The sequence below is a fragment of the Octopus bimaculoides genome, chromosome 21, assembly GCF_001194135.2.
Source record: "Octopus bimaculoides isolate UCB-OBI-ISO-001 chromosome 21, ASM119413v2, whole genome shotgun sequence".
NCBI lineage: Eukaryota > Metazoa > Mollusca > Cephalopoda > Octopoda > Octopodidae > Octopus > Octopus bimaculoides.
Genome location: NC_069001.1, coordinates 16,007,816 through 16,013,852, shown reverse-complemented (window position 1 = coordinate 16,013,852; position 6,037 = coordinate 16,007,816). Strand labels below are relative to the sequence as shown.

Genomic DNA, 6,037 nt, shown 5'->3' with positions numbered 1-6,037 from the left:
TATATATATATATATATGTGGTCATCCTTGCATACAGGTATGTCCCCTGCATCCCTCTTCAGCTGAGCATTCCTAACCTTGCGGGCTCGTAGGTACAAATGCCACGTAAAAGCAGCCATGCCAGTGCTATGTAGGAGTACCCAGTACTCTCTATAAAGGAGTTGGTGTTAGAAAGGGCATCCAGTCATAGAAACCATGCCAAAACAGACATGGAGCCTGGGCAGCTCTTCCGCTGGCCAGTTCTTGTTAAAAGTGTCTCACCCATGCCAGCATGAAAAACGGATATTAAATTATGATGATGTGTGTGTGTGTACATGTGTGCTGCAAAGTAGGGAGGGGTATCAGGGAGAAGTGTGGTTAAATCAACATTTACTAACAATGAATGAGAGGGGTCCAATGGTGGAAGAAGGGAGTAGAAAAAACATTTAAGTATATTTGTACTAAAGCTAGTCATATCTATACATAGAAAAGGAGGGGTTGCTATATGAAAAGTGTGTGTGTGTGTAAGTAAGAAAGCATGTTTGCAGATGTGCTTCTTTGCATGCGTGTAAGTTTTTTGTGGAAGTGTGGGTTGTGTACACATGTAATCATGTATCCGTTTTAGTGTTTGTGCCAATGTGTTGTGTGCAGAAATGTAAATGTATATGGATGTGTATATATGTTGTGTGCGTGTGTGTGTGCATGCATGTATAAGCCAGTGCTATCTATACCGTACAAATAAAGACAGATGAGAAAGCATGAGGTAATGTGCTAAAGAGAAGTGTGTGGGAGAGAGAATATGGAGCTGAATCAGAGAGAAAACTATATTGCTATGTGCGTGTGTGCATCTGTAGCATCATCATCATCATTTCATATTAATCTTTCCTTGCTGTCTTGTCTTGGTCAGATCCTTATAATCCAAATTAGTTCTTATTTGGAAGTATTGCCCCCTCAGACAAGTTGGGGATCATGTCTGCCTTATGTGCTAACATCTTTGATAAGATTTCTACAGCTGGATGCCTGTCCTATAAAATAACTACTTTACAGTGTGTCCTGGCTACATTTTATCATTGCATCATCACAGGAAAGGCTGTCTTGCATCCAGAAAGTCCTTTCTTCCCTGAATTGTCACTGTTCATTCTTTTCTTTCTTACACATCCACCCATGAAGGCACGGGCCTAGTTGGTCAGGCTGTTGCACTTACAATCGCTAGATCATGGATTTGATTCTCTGGCTGGGTGGCACATTGTGTTCTTAAACGAAACACTTCATTTCACGTTGCTCCAGTCCCCCTTTGATCAACAGGGATTGTTGGCCTGCTCACCTAGCCAGTGGGGTAGCATTATTTGAAGGCTAAAACAATGCAAAAAGCGCATTGTGACCAGCAATGTGTAACAACATCTGATAGCCTGGTCAGTCATGTGATCATGTGACACACCCACCCACACACATACATATATTTGTTGCTCATAAGAACAAGGCTTCCACATGCAAATCACAGAGCTCAATACCTCAAGAAGTGTGTTTGTAGTAATTCTTAGTAATTAGTTTGCAGGGTTAATCCTGTTTCAATCCTTGCTGATCATATCTGCAACTAGTGGACTGTATTCAGTGTGAAAGCTCTATGTATACATGGTTGTGGGGTAAGAAGTTTGATTCCCAACCACACGGTTCCAAGTTTAACCCTTTAGCATTTAAACCAGCCATATCCGCCAAAAGTATTCTGCCTGTTTTATGTTCAAACTGGCCAGATATGGTCTCTCACACCAACCCTACAATATTGTTTAAAAGATTAACAGCGACTTCAACGAAGTCTCATAGCTACAAGATAATGCATGATTAGTTCAAAACAATGTGGATGAAAAAGCATTAATTTTGGCAGAATAATGCAAACACTAAAGGGTTAATCCCACTTTGTGGCACTGTGGGCACCTTGTCTTCAACTATAGCCCTGGGCCAACCAAAGCCTTGTGAGTGGCTTTGGTAGTCAGAAACTGAAAACCCATAACATATCTGTATGTGCTTTTTCCTTGAGCGAAAGTAGGAAGTGAGGAAGAGGTATAATATTAAACAATGGATGGAGAAATGACCATTGTGCAGTGTGTGAAATGGACAGGGTTCCAAACTTCATTGATTGTTATCTTGTGTTTCTCAACCAAACCTGATTATATCTGTATTTAAATAAATCAGTTTTTGTACTTCAGAGCTAAATTATGAAGATATCTTAATATTATCTGAAATACATATGTGTGTATGTGCATATATGGACATATACAACATGCATAAATATATTCACGTATATACAAATGCATGCATATACACACACACATATTATATATATATATACACACCCTCACTTCCTCACACACTCAAATGTAACAATTTATAGACAAAAAAGGAAAAAGGGTACTCAATATATGGTGTAGAGTATAGTATTTATTTAAACTGCATCCTTTTTCTCAAGATTCAAGTTTCACACTACAGCAATTGTATAGGCAACTATTTTCGGTGTGTGTGTGTGTGTGTGTGTGTGTGTGTGTGTGCGTGTGTGTGCGTGCGTGTGTGTGTGCATGTGTGTGTGTGTGTGTTTGTGTGTGTACACACATATATATATATCTGTGTGTGTGAGTAAAATCTGCTAACAGTAACACTTTCCTACTTTATGTGATTTTAACCAAAATAATTTTCAGTAACTCTATCCTACTCCATAAATATATGGCTTTCTGCCAATATAAGAAATATTCATTACCATTTTCAAGATTTCATAACCACAGAACTTATTCTGCATTTTTTTGGAGATCCTAATAATTCTAATAATTATTCAATGTGATATCTGCTGTGAAAGCACATTCTGTGATTCTCGTTGCCAATAACACATCACTCCTGAATTTGACATGCGAATAACAATAAGGAACAAACACACATCTACTATTTAACTCTTTTGTTACCATATTTCTGTTGAAATACCCTGCTTTTATTTCAATTCATTTTGAAAATAATGAAGAATTTAGTAAAATAACTTCATCGTTATTACCATTTAGATGTAGAGCTTATTTATTCACATTGTTTGGAATTAATCAAGTATAATCTCATAGCTTAAAAATTTTTTTTTTGATGACGTGAATATTTATTTTTAAAATGACATGGTAGGATAGGTGTAAGAGACCAAATCTAGCCATTTTGAATGCAAAACAGGTAGAATTATGGCTGGTTTAAATGCTGAAGGGTTAAACTGTGGTTTGGAATATAAACAAACAGGATATTTTGATTGATGGTTTGTATGTAAATCAGTTTAGAACAAGGACATTGGGCCTCACTGAGGAAACGACTATGAACTGGGAGTTGTGGTGATTTGTTGTACTTGAGAAGATGCATCAAGCCAAGTAAAATCACTGCCATCCATACATATAGATTGTCCTTCACAGGTTCCGGTGCCATGTAAAATGCACTTGTACCAGTGCTGTGTGGACACACCTATGCTGGTGGTACGTATAAAGCACCCAGTACACTCTGTAAAGTGGTTGGCATTAGAAAAAGCATCCAGCCATAGAAACTATGCCACTAGAGATGACTGGAGTCTGGACAGGTCCTGTCAAGCTGTCCAACTCATGCCAGCATCGAAAATGGACATTAAACAATGATGTTGATGACTTTAAAACAAGGAATTTGTACGATAGAACCAGGGATGGTCTCAGATGGTTTGGAAGCAAAAGGGTTAAAGACTGTGTCTGTTTATGCAACTTTAAGACCTGTCCAGTTTGTAATTATCGTCATCATTTAATGTCCACTTTTTCCATGCTTGTGTGAGTCAGACAGAATCTGTTGAGACAAATTTTCTACAGCCAGATACTCGTCCAGTTGCCAACCCTCACTTGTTTCCAAGAGAGATTGGGGATGAAGGACAGTTTGTATGACAGTACCACACGTTGACCATTATCATGTGGTGTCAAGACAAGGTGGAACAAACACACGCACATACACAAACATAGATGTGCATACACGCACACACACACATATATATGAGTCAAAAGGGTCCATGGGCAAAAAATGGTTGAGAACTGCTTGTTTAGTGTATCTGAAACAACATCAAATACATTCGTTTAACTTTCCCTCTTAAAGTAGGGTATGATTTGAAGGTGATTTGCAGTAATTCAAGGAACCAGAGAGAGTTTCCTTGTTACAGAAAATCATGTAACATTCAGTGCAGACATGGAAATAGAAAACTGAAGGTAAACATTATAAAATTGGTATATGAGGCTAAAATAGGAACTTAAACACTAATTAGAAGAATATTTGGGGAATTTGAAGTATCAAATATCACCAGCAATAGAGATAACATAGTTATATGAAAACCAGCCAAAACCTGTTTGAGCCTAGTTAAGTAAAAAAAAAAGTAATAAATCACCCCCTACCTTGAAACAAAAGAAGATTGATAGAGTGTTGATTGCTAATGATATTAGAAAAATAATGAGGAGTGCCAAAGATTCATTATGTAGTGGTAAAGAAATGGCACCTTCTGTGAATGGAATGAATATATTTTCGTGAATGGAATTGCAGCAAAAAAAAATGCTGATTAAGACAGCAAGTTAATAATGATTGCATTGTCACCATTTGTGCATAGTTTAGGTGTGTTAATGTAACATATAGCCTATATGTTACATAACCTATATACATACACATATATAGATATGCAGGGCAGGGAATCGTCAATTAGTAATAAAATTAACAATTTTGCCGGGTAGCTCAGTATGAAAAAACCTTTTCGGTAAAAATCATTTATAATCATAAATATATAGGGATTGACAGTAACCTGCTTCTCCAACATACTGAGAATTCAGAAATAGCAGCCAATCGCTATCAATTTAGAGTAATAATTTGTAGTTTTGGAATCAGTAGTTCTTTGGCTGCTATTTCTGAATTCTCAGGATGTTGGAGAAGCAGGTTACTGTCAATCCCTATATATTTATGATACATACACACATATATATATATATATATATATATATACATATGTGTGTGTGTGTGTGTATGTGCATGTATGCAAGTGTGCGTATGAATATGCCATTCTGTTCAATGGCATCATTCTAACTGCTCTTTTATGCAAGTGAGACATAAGTTACTACAAAGAAGGAAGCACATTGATTGGCAATGACTCAAAGAGCCATAGAAAGATCCATACTTGGAATATCATTGTGAGAGCAGAACTGGAATAAAGTAATCTGGGAATGGACTGGAGTGAAAGCTCAAGTCCTAACACGCTGCACAAGTCACAAGGTGCACAGACACACAACAAGTGAACCTGCACAGTTGCCATGAGGCATCCAAGAAAGTGGAAATGACCACTTAAAAGGCTTCCAGGATGACAGAACAATTGAGTTAAACGGAATATAAGAGTGCAATCAAGAAAGAATTCAAAGCACAATGTGACCAGCGATGTATAACATCTGATGGTCTGGTCAACACACACACATATATATGCATGTGTGCATACATATATGTGTGTATATATGTATATGTGTGTGAATGTATTCATATATATATGTGTGTGTGTACGTATATATATATATATACGTGCATATATATATATACATATATATATATATATGTATGTATGTATGTATATATATAGAAAACAAAGTGATTTTATTCCACACAGGTAGAAATAGAGGAAAAATAGAATGCTCTGAATGTTTTCTGTCAAGTGTTTGTAGAGAACGAACACATGATTAAGTTGATAACTTTGTTCAGTCAACTGTGAAAGTCTTAACTAACGATGCCAAACATTGTCACTTGATACTAACAGACGTAGTGGGGAACCTACAAAAAGTTCTAAGACCAGTCATGTGACTATTCTCTACTAATCAAATCCTGTTCAAAACATATACTAATTAGAGCCATGAACTCCCTATAAAAACAGAAGCAAACTTCAAACATTAGTCAGAAGCAAGACAGCTGTGACATAAGCCACATCTTTCTATTTCAACTTTTTGAAAATCAGTGTAAACTGAAACCGGTTAAAGCATCTAATATATTAATAAAACATATTTTAACTGTTCTC

The 6,037-nt window shown here is 36.7% G+C and overlaps 2 protein-coding genes across 2 annotated transcripts in view; one reads left to right on the top strand and one right to left on the bottom strand.

The window, feature by feature from the left end:
- The window catches only part of LOC106875905 (ATP-dependent RNA helicase DHX33-like), a 69,611-nt gene that overhangs the window by 28,492 nt on the left and 35,082 nt on the right, over positions 1-6,037 (bottom strand). The window lies entirely within an intron of this gene.
- LOC106875891 (uncharacterized) overlaps positions 1-6,037 on the top strand; it is a 45,502-nt gene that overhangs the window by 38,751 nt on the left and 714 nt on the right. The window lies entirely within an intron of this gene.